Raw genomic sequence first — 15,997 nt, 5'->3', positions numbered from 1 at the left:
AGGGTCCCTATTTGGACAAAGGTACCTACTTCTGCCAACTAGAGGCCCCCATGTCTAACACACCCTTGTTCCGGAATGGATCTCTGCTGCTTCTATTTTTACCGATTTTAATGATCTCTGCCCTCCCAGCTGGAGCATGCACACTAGTCTTGAACTCAGAAGCAGTTTATCTATTTTCTTATTTATGTTTTTCTCCAACATGCGCAATTATGTATGTTATAATGATTTTAATTAATCGAACAGTAAAGAACATTCATTCATTCATTCATTCATTCAGTGAGGCTGTTGTCCCAATTGATAAATCGGAGTGCCTCTCTCCAGCACAACATGGTCAACTGTGTACATTCTGGGAGTGTTTGGGAAAAGGGGGAACCATAGGGCAGTCCAAGAGTCCGTCAAGGCCCAGTGGATTCAATTCCTTTCGGTAGGCAGGATCAGCCCATCCCCTATTAAATCAATCATTAACCGTTGTGAGTTGTGTTTCTAGGGGGTAGCCATTAAGATCAGACACTACCACTTCCCCGTCATATGGGGAGTGCTGCACACTGGCAGAGGGCAAACACTGGCGTTTCCCCACCCAGATAAAGGTAGTGTTCTTCGATGTCAGGGTCTGAAACCATTTCCAATGGACCAGATGGGGAAAGTTTAAAAAAAGATATAAGATGTGAGGCAGCACCATCATCTTAAACAAGGTAATACACTAAAGAGGATTCAGGGGTAGGCGGGTTCAGCGTTGCAAATCTTTATTCAATCTAGCCGTGAGAGGTTCAGATTAAGGCTCCAAGTCAATTCCAGGAGACGGGAGATGTAAATGCTCAGGTATTTGAAGGATTGATAGCGCGGTGGGATTTTGGCACACCAGGACCAGGCGCCCAGGTCAACCTCGATTGGCACCAGAAAGGACTTTGAGTCATTGACCCGAAGGCCAGAGGTGTTGCCATATAAGGGAAAGTCTCCAGGCAGGGGGGGGGCCTAAGGATTGAGGGTCCAATAAAAATAACAGTAAATCATAAGCATAAAGTACTACGTGCTCTTCCAATACTCCTCCCCAGGACCCACCCGAGCATCACAACGGATGAGACTGGTCAGTGGCTCGCTTGCCAGGGCAAATAGAAGATGGGTGAGGGGATAGCCCTGATGGGCATTCCTGCATATGGGGAATGGTAGCTAGAGTGCCCCTGAACCTGACCTGAACCCGGGTGGTGCGATTAGCATAAAGGAGCCCCATTAGTTTGCAGAAATAAGGCCCAAGTCCTGCCATCTGCAGCACTGCATCCAAAAAGGACCAATCTATGCTATCAAAGTCTATTAGGAGCAGACCTGTGGGGTTGGCGATGTAATGTGCCTGGGAGAGGGCCGCATGGGGACTCTACGGATACAGGGTCGGGTGCTTCTACTTGGCATGAACCCACATTGATCCGGGTGAACAAGATAGGGCAGAGTCTGAGTGAGCCAAATAGTCAAGAGTTTCACAAATATCTTGACATAAACATTAATAAGCGATATGAGCCTATAAACAAACACCTATCAAGTGGCTGATCTGCCTTAGAGATCACAATAATCGTGGGTTTGTCCATCTCTGGGGGGAATGACCCTCGGTCTGCAGTCTCTGTGTACAATGCCCGGAGGTGAGGTTGCAGGAGGGATCTAAAGTGTTTAAAGTATTCAGTCCGAAAAACGTCTGGACGTGGTGTCTTCCCGGAGGACGGTTCAGACAGTGCATACCCAATTCCCTCAACTGTGCGCAGTTGGCCAAGGGTGCATGCCAGGAACTTAGGAATGGAGGGCAGTGGGTTATCATGGAGGAATGGGTGATCAAGTTCTTGTGGGGATCTGGGAGCTGCCGCAGAAATTGTACAGTAATATTCTGTAAAGGCTTGTATCACTGCCGAGGTTTGTTCATGAAGACAATTTGCTGCATCTTAACTTATGGGCACTATCCTAGAAGCCACCATCCTGGAGGCCTGCAAATAAAGGAGCTTGCTAGATTTGTACCAGTGATCATAGATCCTGTGGGTTGAGGCCCTTCAGCACTGCCTGGCCTCCTCTAAGGAAATCTGTCTTAAACTGGATCTCACCAGTTTCAGTCTATGGTCTAAGATGGCTGTGAGTCTGCAACGCATTTGTCTTTCTGAGTTAAGGATCTGATACTCTAAGTCTGCCATTTGCAACAGCTTCAGTGCTTCTTTGCTATGGACATAGCCTTTAATCAGCCTCAGAGAGTGGGCTTGCTGGCCGCCCACAGCTTTCCGGCAGATTCCTGATTGGTCTCCAAAAATATTTGAATCTCCTCCTCCACAAAATGAGCACAGTTCTGATCTCCGAGGTACCAGGGGTTGACCTTCCACAGAGGTCTCACGTGAGATTAAGCAGGCCCAACTCAAGGAGTAGAGGAGCGTGGTCTGATATTCCCCTGGGAAGGATTTGGACTTAGGTGGAGGATGTCCGGTGCTGGAAGCCAGAACTGGTCAATTTTTGACAATGCTTGTGTGCCGCTGATGCATGGGTTTGTGCATGCAAGTGAGGGTGTCACATTCTCCAGGAGTCATAGAGGCCCAATGATTCTGCCCATTGTGAGAGCCTGTGTAAAACGAATTAGACAGCCTGACCGGTGGGTCCAGAAGTGTCCCAAACTGGATCTAGAACAGCATTAAAATCACCCCTTATTAAAGGTATGACTTGGGAGATGGTTAACAGAAGGTCTCGGAGCCCCTGCTGCATCATTTAGAGTTGTGGCTAGGGGACTTAGACAGGCAGAAATGTGAGTTTGCCACATTCTCCAGGAGTCACAGAAGCCCAATGATTCCGCCCATTGAGACAGCTTGTGTAGAACTAATTCGGCGGCCTGATTGGGGGTGGGGGAAGGGGAGGGGAATGAATGGGAGACGGGACAGGAGTGATCCAGAAGAGTCCCTAACTGGATCTAGAACAGCATTTAAATCACCCCCTATTAAAGTGGTGCCTTGGGGAAGGGATAACAGAATGTTTCGGAACACCTGTAGCATCATTTGGAGCTGTGGCTGGGGGACGTAGGCAGGCAGAAAATTAAAGTTTCTGCCTTCAAATCGACCATCAATTCCCAGATAATGCCCTTAGGGGTCTATATGCGAATTAGAGACTACCAAGAGAAACCCTTTATGTAGCATGATCGCCACCCGATGGGTGCCCCAGGAGAAGCCAGCATGAAACACCCAGTCATAACTAAAATGTCCTTAAAAGGAACACTGTGTGCTTAACCGGTAGGTTTCTTGAAGCATGAGCACTTCAAGTTGAAAGCGCTTAACGTATCTTAGAAAGGCTGATCTTTTAATGCAATCAAGGTGGCCATTAACATCCCAAGACAGAACCTTTACCATCAACAACAGGAAAAGGAATCACAGAGGAAATTAGTCCCGTGGGGAAAGGGGAATGAACCGCCATGAGACTGCTCAGAGAGGAATATCGTGACGTGATTGTGTGACATGTATGGCACATATGAACCATGTGTGCATACAAACCAAACCGATAGAACAACCCATCCCACACTTGCAACCCTGAAGTATAGGTCACCCTAAACCCCAACATATCAACAATTAGATAAGACTAAAAGCCATACAGGGGCTCCAAAACCACCTCCCGTAAAAATAAGGATCCTAGTGTCAGAAAGCATTCACAACATAAACCACCATTTGTTAACAGTATAATACAGTAAAATACATCAACCACCTGCGTCTAGTCGGGAAAGAGGTCAAACTACAACAGGGACAAGGAGTTCGTGCATGCGGTGAGGTTGCATGGCTTCCTTCACCCCACCTCACTATCGGCCCAAGAATGCAGCAGTGCAGCAGACCTTTCCTCATGTGGGCACGTCGTGTCATTTGGCACACAAGAGGTTTGGAGTGTCTGAAAGTGAAGCTTCAGTGTCAAGGGCGCCAGACCCAGTAATGTGTCTCATATTGTTTATGTTCTTTATGTCTGACCGCTGAGCCTTCTCCAAGGCGAGGTCGCCCCCACTCCGCTGCTCCTGCCGGCCGCCACCTGAGCCTTGTTCCGAGGCCTCGTTGCTGCCTGCCTGAGCCTAGCTCCGCCCAGCCCAGCTGCCTTCTGCATTCTCCCCCCTCCTGCTGCCCCCGCTCCTGCCTACTTCGTTTTTCTTTCTTTCCCCTCTGCTGTTCTTCGTCCCCTGTCTCTTTCTCCCTTCCTGCTGCCCTGTGCACCCCTTCCCCCCTCTGCTACCCTCCCGCTTCCGTGGATCTCCTCCGCCGACCCAGCCGCCGCAGAGCCGCCCTGAGAGCCCCTTCCCGCCACTGACCCCCGCTGACTCCGCCCCCCCTGCCCATTGGCCGCCCCGCTCCTGCCACCCAGCTGACCTGCCCTCCCGGCTCCTCTCTTATGACGCCCCCAGAGCGACCGCGCAGCGGGAGCACCGATTGAGCGCCGAAGGTGCGCCAAAGGTAAGCCCGTCTGCGCCCGTCCGCGCCTGGATCGCGCCCAGCGCCAGGACCCCTGGCCCCCGCAGACCCCAGCCCACCCGCCAGACGTACGACGCCGCCACCACCCTCAACGCACTCAACGCCGGCCGAATCCCGGGATGCTACCGAGCCACCCCGAGACGCACCCACGGACCCTTCAGCTGCAACTCCTGCAAGTTCACCTGCATCCGGACCTGCACCACTCCAGCAGTGCCCAAGACCTCGACGAGCAACAGCAGCAGCCACCTGAAGTGCATCCTGCTCAACACCCGCTCCATCCACAGACACGCCGTCGAGCTCTGGAACCTGCTCGACACCACAGCCCCAGACGTCGCCTTCCTCACGGAAACCTGGATGAACGCTTCCTCAGCGCCCGACATCGCCATCGCCATCCCAGACGGCTACAAGATCATCCAGAGGGACCGTGTCAACCAGACAGGAGGAGGCATCGCCATCATCCACAGGAACTCCATCCGCATCACAACCAACACGGACGACACCCTCGCACCCGCCGAGCACCTGCACTTCCAGATCCACATCAACCGCAAGACCACCCTCAGAGGCACCCTCATCTACAGACCCCCGGGACCACGCACACAATTCAGCGAGGACATCGCCGACTTCGTCAGCCCGCACGCCCTCCCCTCCGCTGACTACATCCTCCTCGGGGACCTCAACTTCCACCTGGAGAACAACAACGACCGCAACACCACCACCCTACTGGACAACCTCGCCAACCTCGGACTCAAGCAACTGGTGACCACCCCCACCCACTACGCCGGACACACACTCGACCCCGTCTTCTCATCCAGCAAGGACATCGCCTTCAGCCACGCCACCGGACTCAACTGGACGGACCACAGCTGCGTCCAGTTCAGCTTCAAAAGGACCACGATCCACCACCAACAGCAACAGGTTGCACACAGAAGCTGGAACAAGATCACAGCCGACCAGCTCGCGACCTCCCTGAGCAAGAACCCACCCACCAGCGCAACGAACCCCAGCCAAGCGGCCACCAACCTCACGAAGTGGATCAGCGACTGCGCAGACGACCTCGCCCCTCTGAGGACCCCGCCTAGCAGACCCGGCAGCAAGAAAGCCCCATGGTTCACCGACGAACTCAAGAGCTCCAAGAAGAACTGCAGAGCCCTTGAGAAAGCCTGCGCAGAGACCCAACACCGGACAACATGACTGCCCTCAAGCTCGCCACCCGAAAACACCACCAACTGATCCACACCACCAAGAAAACTGCATTCAAGGAACGACTGGACAACAACGCACACAACAGCAAGGAACTCTTCAACATCGTTAAAGAGCTCTCCAACCCCAACGCCGGAAACAACAACATCACCCCTTCGCAAGACCTCTGCAATTCCCTCGCCTCCTCCTTCCACAACAAGATCGCGGACATACACAACAGCTTCAGCACTCAACCGACGCACGTCACGACCGAACCACCGCCCCCACCACCACCCTCCGCGCCTGGACCCCGATCAGCACCGAAGACACCGTCCGCACGATGAACTCCATCCACTCCGGATCGCCAACCGACCCTTGCCCTCACCACGTCTTCAACAAGGCCGACGCTGTCATCGCACCCCACCTGCGGGACACCATCAACACCTCCTTCGACACCGCTACCTTCCCGGAGAGCTGGAAGCACGCCGAACTCAGCGCCCTACTAAAGAAGCCATCAGCCGACCCCACCGACCTGAAGAACTACCGACCCATCTCGCTGCTCCCGTTTCCCGCAAAAGTCATCGAGAAGACCGTCAACAAGCAGCTGGCCGCCTTCCTCGAGACGAACGGATCCCTCGACCTCTCGCAGTCTGGCTTCCGGGCCAACCACAGCACCGAGACCGCCCTGATCGCAGCAACCGATGACATCCGAGCCCTGCTCGACAACGGAGAAACAGCGGCCCTCATCCTCCTAGACCTCTCCGCGGCCTTCGACACTGTCTGCCACCGTACCCTAGTACAGCGCCTCAGCAACATCGGAGTCCAGGAGAAGGCACTGGAGTGGATCATCTCCTTCCTCGCCGGAAGGACACAGAGAGTCCGCCTCCCCCCGTTCAGATCAGAAACCACCGAAGTCATCTGCGGCGTTCCTCAAGGCTCCTCGCTCAGCCCAACCCTCTTCAACGTCAACATGAGTCCCCTCGCAGCCATCGCACGCCAGCACAACCTCAACATCATCTCCTACGCCAATGACACCCAGCTGATCCTCTCCCTCACCAACGACCCTGCCACCGCCAGAGCCAACCTACACGAAGGGATGAAAGAGGTAGCCAAATGGATGGAGAACAGCCGCCCGAAACTGAACGCGGACAAGACGGAAGTCCTCATCCTGGGATCCTCACCCTCCGCCTGGGACGACTCCTGGTGGCCCCCCGCCCCAGGCAGCGCACCCAAACCAACAGACCACGCACGCAACCTGGGCTTCATCCTGGACTCCTCCCTCTCCATGACCAGACAAGTCAACGCCGTCTCCTCGTCGTGCTTCAACATCCTACGCATGCTACGCAAGATCTTCCGGTGGATCCCCACCGAGACCAGGAAGACAGTCACCCAGGCCCTCGTCACCAGCCGACTGGACTACGGCAACTCCCTCTACGCCGGAACCACTGCCAAACTCCAGAAGAGACTCCAGTGGATCCAGAACGCCTCAGCACGACTCATCCTGGACATCCCCCGTCGCAACCACATCTCCGGACACCTGAGAGACCTGCACTGGCTCCCAGTCAACAAGAGAATCACCTTCCGTCTCCTCACCCACGCACACAAAGCCCTGCACAACCAAGGCCCAGGATACCTCAACAGCCGCCTCAACTTCTACGCTCCCAAACGCCAGCTTCGATCGACCGGCCACGCCTTCGCCTCCGTCCCCCGCATCCGAAGAGCCACCACAGGGGGAAGATCCTTCTCCTACCTCGCCGCCAAGACTTGGAACTCCCTCCCGACCCACCTCCGCCTGACCCAGGACCACCTCGCCTTCAGGAAGCAGCTCAAGACCTGGCTGTTCGAGCAGTAGCGGACCCCCCCTCCCCATGCGCCTTGAGACCCTCCGGGTGAGTAGTGCGCTATACAAATGCTTTGATTGATTGATTGATTGATTGTCTCACAAACATGTTCAGTGTTACTACAGACACCAAACACGTTACCCTTTCTAAATGCCAATATCTCTACAGGATAGTAGACCAAATCTGTATCCTAGGAGTGTCCTGTAAACCAAACATTAACCCTGACAACTACTTAAAAGGGTTAATAGATTGTGAAACCCTGGGTTTGTGGGCCCCGTTTCATCAAACAAAGATCAGGGGGTGGTATATTGTGGGTGGGAGATATCACAAATCATTTCAGTTCAACAGTTTCATTATTACATAGTAGGCCAATAACCAAATCCGGTGACTCTTTAGCCAGCTTTGATTGAATCATAATTCTGTTATAATATCTCACACACACGAAGGGGAGAGGTATGACGAGTCCAGTGCCCTGGCCTGTCCGGGGCACTTCCACTTAGTACATATTGTTTTCTTTGTAAATCGAACACGCAGCCTACCCCGTGAGCAAAAGCAAGAGTTAAAAGTGTATTATGTTAACCTTTTATTACACAGTTTGGTTGAGCGAAGTGGAATCGTTGGACCCATGATTGGGAAGAGATTGTTTAGTTTATGTTGTTGCCACACTACCCGATGTTGGTCTCGGGGATGGGGGCGGCCTTCATAATTAATTTCTGAAGATGTCAAGTGCCAAAACTTACACTATTATATCCTGGAATGTGCGTGGGATGCAGTCGGTCCACAAACGGAACAGAATAGCTGCCCAACTCCACCGCCGTAAGGCTCAAATAGTTAATGCATTTATAGCCAACAGAGACCGGCAAACTGCAGAAATGCTGGCTAGACTAACTTTTTACGACGGCGTATTCCGCCTTCTCTAGAGGGGCTGCAATTTGGGTACGGGCGGGAGTTCCCTTCACCCTCAATGAGAGTAGAATAGATGAACAAGGGAGGTATGTGTTGCTACGTGGGGCACTAGACGGTAAGCAAGTGGTATTAAGCTCCATCTATGCTCCAAATGTAGACCTGGAAGCTTTCCTATTCCGGGTCACACAGGCTCTATCAGACTCGTCTCAATATCCATGGGTCCTTGGTGGGGACTTTAATTCGGTGTTCGATGTGCATTTGGACTGATCCCATCCTCCCTTGCAGAACACTACTGTTACAACACAAGCTGCTACTCTGACTAGATGGGTACAGGGATGGAGTATTTGTGATATCTAGAGATCACAGCATGTAAATATGCGGGAGTATTCCTTCTATTCCTACCCGCACAACTTGCATACCAGGTTAGATCACTTCCTCTGTACGCCTGATTTAGTCCCGACCATACTACAGAGTACCTACTTGGGTAAAACCATATCTCACCACAATCTCATAGAATTAACATTAAGCTGGGGCCGAGTCTCCACACCTATCCCACGTGACGGCTGCAGCCTTTGAGTTTAAAGAAGCAACTGTTCAGTACCACATTATCCACTACCATCAGCACATATTTAGAAGAAAATGAAGGCACAGCCACGACAAGTTCCTTGGAGTGGGAAGCTTTTAAAGTGACAACACGGAGAGTTTAAATGGGGTCCTTAGTGGGAGTTCGAAGAGAGGTGGTTAGAAACGTAACAGCATTGGAGGGAACTCTACAAACACCAGAGGTGGCTGCTCATGCAGATGTGACGGGATCTGAAAGGCTGCAAGAAGCTAGGATAAAATATGCTGAATTATTGGAGCAGTTATGTACGATTGACTTAAATGCTTGTACATTACGCACCCACGCTGAAGCAGATAGGGCCAGCACATTACTAGCACGGCTTATCAAACCCCCAAGTCTCCTCCATTCCCATTCTAGCAATATATGATTCCCAGCAAACGTTAGTTACTTCCCAAGCTGAAATCAATAGGATTTTCAGGACCATTATGCCAATCTTTATACGGCTCCCTCCCAGGATATGACAGAAGTGACTACACATTTTCTCGGGGTGATTAAGCTCCCCTCAATATCTAATTTGAACACTAAAGACTTGGCAGCCCCGCTTACCTTGGCAGAGATCCGCTCTGCCATAAAGGCAATGGCCTGCAACAAAACTCTGGGTTCCGATGGCCTACCTGTTGAATTTTATTCAACTTTTGCGGCATCATTGACACCCAAACTATTTCAACTTTACACCACCTCTCTTGCAGAGGGTTCATCCCCCCCTACCACTAGAGAGGCAATAGTTACATCTTTATTGAAACCTGCCAAGGCCCCAACTGACCTTACTTCCTATACACCTTTATCAATACTTAAAACTGAATACAAAATACTCAGTAAAATTTTAGCGTTGAGACTACTCCCTTTACTTCCTAAATTGATACACTCTGACCAGTGTGGGTTCTTACCCAATGGCAGCATCTCACTAAATATTAGCTGTTTACATACCCTGATGCATGCAGCGATACAAAAGGGGATGATGGACGGAGCTTTTGAGAAAATCAAACACTCACCCCCAGTCAACTGATCTGGGTTTAATCCATCACCGTTCTTTAGCCCACTCTGCCACCCAGTTCAGACATGGCTGTATGCAAATCAGTCTGACCCTGTGCCTCATGGGAACAGTCCAGCCCGAACTGCCAAGCCATGTCTTCCCTGGACCGGAAACAAGCATCCTGGGACCGGTTTCGGATTCATAATCCTCATCAGCCAGGCTATCTTGAATCCAGTGGCCAAGTGAGCAAGGGACTCACGTCTGAGCATACCCTGCCAACTGAGGGCGAACAAAGCGATACAAAAGGGGATGATGGACGGAGCTTTTGAGCAAATCAAACACTCACCCCCAGTCAACTGATCTGGGTTTAATCCATCACCATTCTTTAGCTCACTCAGCCACCCCAGTTAAGACATGGCCATATGCAAATCAGTCTGACCCTGTGCCTCATGGGAACAGTCCAGCCCGAACTGCCAAGCCATGTCTTCCATGGACCGGAAACAAGCATCCTGGGACCGGTTTCGGATTCATAATCCTCATCAGCCAGGCTATCTTGAATCCAGTGGCCAAGTGAGCAAGGGACTCACGTCTGAGCATACCCTGCCAACTTAGGGCGAACAAATTGATACAAAAGGTGATGATAGACGGAGCTTTTGAGCAAATCAAACACTCACCCCCAGTCAACTGATCTGGGTTTAATCCATCACCATTCTTTAGCTCACTCAGCCACCCCAGTTCAGACATGGCCATATGCAAATCAGTCTGACCCTGCGCCTCATGGGAACAGTCCAGCCCGAACTGCCAAGCCATGTCTTCCCTGGACCGGAAACAAGCATCCTGGGACCGGTTTCGGATTCATAATCCTCATCAGCCAGGCTATCTTGAATCCAGTGGCCAAGTGAGCAAGGGACTCACGTCTGAGCATACCCTGCCAACTGAGGGCGAACAAAGCGATACAAAAGGGGATGATGGACGGAGCTTTTGAGCAAATCAAACACTCACCCCCTGTCAACTGATCTGGGTTTAATCCATCACCTTTCTGTAGCTCACTCAGCCACCCCAGTTCAGACATGGCCATATGCAAATCAGTCTGACCCTGTGCCTCATGGGAACAGTCCAGCCCGAACTGCCAAGCCATGTCTTCCCTGGACCGGAAACAAGCATCCTGGGACCGGTTTCGGATTCATAATCCTCATCAGCCAGGCTATCTTGAATCCAGTGGCAAAGTGAGCAAGGGACTCACGTCTGAGCATACCCTGCCAACTTAGGGCAAACAAAGCGATAAAAAAGTGGATGATGGACGGAGCTTTTGAGAAAATCAAACACTCACCCCCAGTCAACTGATCTGGGTTTAATCCATCACCATTCTTTAGCTCACTCAGCCACCCCAGTTCAGACATGGCCATATGCAAATCAGTCTGACCCTGTGCCTCATTGGAACAGTCCAGCCCGAACTGCCAAGCAATGTCTTCGCTGGACTGGAAACAAGCATCCTGGGCCGGGTTGAAGACGGCTGGAATGCCAGAAACCGGTCCCAGGATGCTTGTTTCCGGTCCAGGGAAGACATGGCTTGGCAGTTCGGGCTGGACTGTTCCCATGAAGCACAGGGTCAGACTGATTTGCATACAGCCATGTCTGAACTGGGTGGCAGAGTGGGCTAAAGAACGGTGATGGATTAAACCCAGATCTTTTGACTGGGTGTGAGTGTTTGATTGATTCAGATGCTCCGTACAGCACCACCCCCTTTTGTACCGCTTTTGGCCGCCATAAGTGTGCCAGGGTATGCTCAGACGTGAGTCCCTTGCTCACTTTGCCACTGGATTCAAGCAAGCCGGGCTGAAGACGGCTGGAATGCCAGAAACCGGTCCTCGGAAGCTTGTTTCTGGTCCAGGGAAGACACGGCTTGGCAGTTCGGGCTGGACTGTTCCCATGAGGCACAGGGTCAGACTGATTTGCATATGGCCATGTCTGAACTGGGGTGGCAGAGTGGGCTAAAGAACGGTGATGGATTAAACCCAGATCTTTTGACTGGGTGTGAGTGTTTGATTGATTCAGATGCCATCACCACCCCCTTTTGTACCGCTTTTGGCTGCCATAAGTGTGTCAGGGTATGCTCAGACGTGAGTCCCTTGCTCACTTTGCCACTGGATTCAAGCAATTCGGGCTGAAGACGGCTGGAATGCCAGAAACCGGTCCTCGGAAGCTTGTTTTCGGTCCAGGGAAGACATGGCTTGGCAGTTCGGGCTGGACTGTTCCCATGAGGCACAGGGTCAGACTGATTTGTATATGGCCATGTCGGAACTGGGGTGGCAGAGTGGGATAAAGAACGGTGATGGATTAAACCCAGATATTTTGACTGGGTGTGAGTGTTTGATTGATTCAGATGCTCCGTCCATCACCACCCCCTTTTGTACCGCTTTTGGCCGCCATAAGTGTGCCAGAGTATGCTCAGACGTGAGTCCCTTGCTCACTTTGCCACTGGATTCAAGCAAGCCGGGCTGAAGACGGCTGGAATGCCAGAAACCGGTCCTCGGAAGCTTGTTTCCGGTCCAGGGAAGACATGGCTTGGCAGTTCGGGCTGGACTGTTCCCATGAGGCACAGGGTCAGACTGATTTGCATATGGCCATGTCGGAACTGGGGTGGCAGAGTGGGCTAAAGAACGGTGATGGATTAAACCCAGATCTTTTGACTGGGTGTGAGTGTTTGATTGATTCAGATGCTCCGTCCATCACCACCCCCTTTTGTACCGCTGATGCATGCAGCAGTTGCAACAGTCCCACTAGCGGGCTGTTTGTCCCTAGATGTATGTCAAGCGTTGACACTTTGAGTTGGCCATATATGTTTGCAGTGTTGGCAAAAGTTTGGGCAACCCCCAGAATATTGCAATTAGGTGAAATTGCTCTACACGGATCCCACAGCCCGGGCCAAGACCGGTGCAACTATCTCTCCTGAATATCATATTTATTGGGGTACTCGTCAGGGATGCCCCTTGTCACCCCTATTGTTATTTTTAGCACTAAAACCCCATGCGCAATATTTACGTTGCGTCATAACTTTATTTGACATCCCAACAGGTGCAATGATCCACTCTATATCACTTTACGCCAATGATATGTTACTGTATTTTAAAGATCAGAAAATGCAACCCATTGCAGCAGTATTTTTGCAGTTCTAGACCATTTTGGGCCTTTGCCTTAATGCCTCATAACTGTGGCGTATTCCTTTGACGATAATTACAACAGACCCTACTTACAGTTTGGCCACTTACAATTCAAAGTGGAACCCATGACTTTTAAGTACCTAAGAGTACATATTTACAGGACCAGTGCAGACACTATTGATGAAAATTTGGTCAGAAGTATTAATTCTCTTCGATCACAGGTGGCATTCTGGACTACCTTGCCGTTAACAATAGCAGGCCGGATGGCCGTATCTAAGATGGTTATGTTACCCAAACTCTTATATCATTTTGTAATTTTCCCCATTGCCCTCCCGATTTGGATCTTTAAAACACTGGATACCCTATTATCATCCTTATTATGGGTGAAAGAGAGGCATGGGTTAGCCCTGGCCAAGATGCAACTTTGGAGTACTGCGGGCGGTATGGGGGCTCCTGATTTTAAGGCATACTGCATTTTGGGACAGTTGCAATGGCTGGCATATTGGCTAGCTGGGCATTATTTATTTTAAATTGATTATTCTCCTGAACGCTTACAGCGCAGAACACTGCAGGCACTGCTGTGCCCTGGAACTGTCATAATGTGTAATTACCCCTTTTTGCTGCATATTGTATTACACTATTGGAAGCAGGCGCTGAAATATGCACATAAGCCTACCCCATATGCCCCCAATATTCCTCCCAGTGGCCTACCTAGCCAGTGTGGAATATTATCAAATGCTAGGTTACGGAGCTGGACACAGGACAGGACAGAGACGGTTGGAGACTTCTTTTTAGACTGTAACTTTATTTCCCAAGATGAATTTGTACGTACTAATGCAGTATCAGATACTCTATTTCTCATACATGCGGCATTCACACAATATATCAGGAAATACTGGCTGATGGACCAGAGAGAACCCCCTACATTTCACCTACTGCGAGCTATCCACATAATGGGGCATGGGCGTCACCTTGTCAGTTGGCTGCATCCAGGATCAAGGGAACATCTTAATGCGTCATTATTCACCCTTCTGAAGGAATGGGAAGGGGAGCTGGCAAGAGACTTGGCAGATAGGGAATGGAAAGTAGCCCTAGAACATCCTAGGCGGGTGTCCTGTAACTTTAGGCTAAAAACAAGGCATCTTTTCATATTACATAGGGCCTACCTCACTCTGCTGACACTACAGAGGATGTATCCCACTGCTTCTGCTGATTGCCCCAGATGTTCTCATCAATCCGCAGACTTTATTCACATGTTGTGGACTTGCCTGACACTGGGAAAATTATAGTTGGAGGTTACAAGGGGTCTATCTCAACTAACGAGGTGAGGAGTTCTCCCTGGACTACTAAAGAGGTTTGTCTGCTGGGTCTTTTCCCTCTCCCTAAGAAGGTGACTTTACTGCGCCACTTTGCAGGGTTGGCGCTGATGCTTGCTAAAAGACTAATTATGCAGCGCTGGAAATCCCGCGCAGCACCACGTGAGGGCCGATGGAGGGAGGAGATCGTTAGATGGGCAATGGCTGAGGGAGAGGTGCTACAGCGTGAAGAGTATAGGGGATTGAGGAAGAAGCCAATCTCCCTGGATTGGGCCCAGTTTTTGGAACACTTTAAGGTGGGGGCCCCCAGAACACGCAGTCCACACTGAATGACAACACAGACAGTACCTAATTCCCAGATATATTGTAAAGTAAATATGCATGTTGGGGCCCCGCCTTCTCTTTCCCTTCGTCCTTCTCCCCCTTCTCTCACTTGTCCTCTCCCCTCCTTCCCCCCTTGATCTTTTCACCATTAACCGAATGTTCGCCCCCACAGGCAATTGCTTGGGGGACTGATTGGATAATAGGAGCAAAGTTCTGGGGTGGGTTGAATTGTGGGAGGGATAAGGGGAGGGCTGGATAGCGGGCAGGGCAAAGTCTATCACGAGACATAGCAACATATATGATGTTCTGCAAAATGATGGGTATATATTTCTGTAACTTAGTTGGGAGTAGAAATGTAATCATTGATTGCTTGATTGGTAATTTGGTATGTACAAATATATGTCTATCTATGCTAGTTACGTAAAATGTTTTTTTAAAATGACATATGGGAATGTATAACCTCCCTGTACACTTGCGAACTACATAAAATATGTGATTTTATTTCATTATTACATAGTATACACCTGGGAATAATAATATTTGGGCATTCTACCATATAAAGGAAAATATCTGTTCTGAAACATTTCTTTTTTTTAAGATAATTTGGCTAGTATATCTAAAACTAGACAGTGGGAGTTCTGGGGGAGCAATACAGTTTTATAGTTTAGTATATTTACATCAATGTACCACTAAGCTGGACAAAAAGTGCTCCAATATTCATTTGCACCTTACAAAAATCATGTCATTGAGTATTGGGTTACAGTCATTGCTCAGCCAAGAACAGTCTGTCCATACATAGACTAGTTATTATTCTGTGAATGGCATGCCCATTGGTTAACTACTCAGCTGCATCAAAGCTTTAAGGGCTTCTCCCTGATGGTGTAAGGCTGAATGGGATCAATGCCTCTACCTCCTCCCCTACCAAGGTTGGGGCACCCTCAGCAGGGACAATACCAAACACTTTGCAATTAGCACATTAATGCAGCACTTCTCCATTATCATCCAAGTAAACAATAGAGTTGAAAAATAATTCTGTCCAAAAATCTGGGCTCAACAGTGTTTCGAGTAGCACTTGCAGAGGGGAACCTTTGCTGCAATCATCCACAAGATAGACTAACAGTTAAATCACAACCAACCCCTAATAATGCCTTTATCATGCACGAGTACTGAATATTTGTAGTGTTGATAGCCTCTCCAGACATGAGATTATTACTAATGTAACTT

The 15,997-nt window shown here is 50.2% G+C and overlaps 1 protein-coding gene across 2 annotated transcripts in view; it reads right to left on the bottom strand.

Annotated features, from left to right (window-relative positions):
* Positions 1 to 15,997, bottom strand: part of CCAR1 (cell division cycle and apoptosis regulator 1) — a 1,290,009-nt gene that overhangs the window by 536,369 nt on the left and 737,643 nt on the right. The gene's annotated exons all lie outside the window — the stretch shown is intronic.

This window comes from Lissotriton vulgaris, chromosome 5 (genome assembly GCF_964263255.1).
Source record: "Lissotriton vulgaris chromosome 5, aLisVul1.2, whole genome shotgun sequence".
Taxonomy (NCBI): domain Eukaryota; kingdom Metazoa; phylum Chordata; class Amphibia; order Caudata; family Salamandridae; genus Lissotriton; species Lissotriton vulgaris.
The sequence above is the reverse complement of the archived record's forward strand: the minus strand, read 5'-3'. Positions and strand labels throughout refer to the sequence as shown.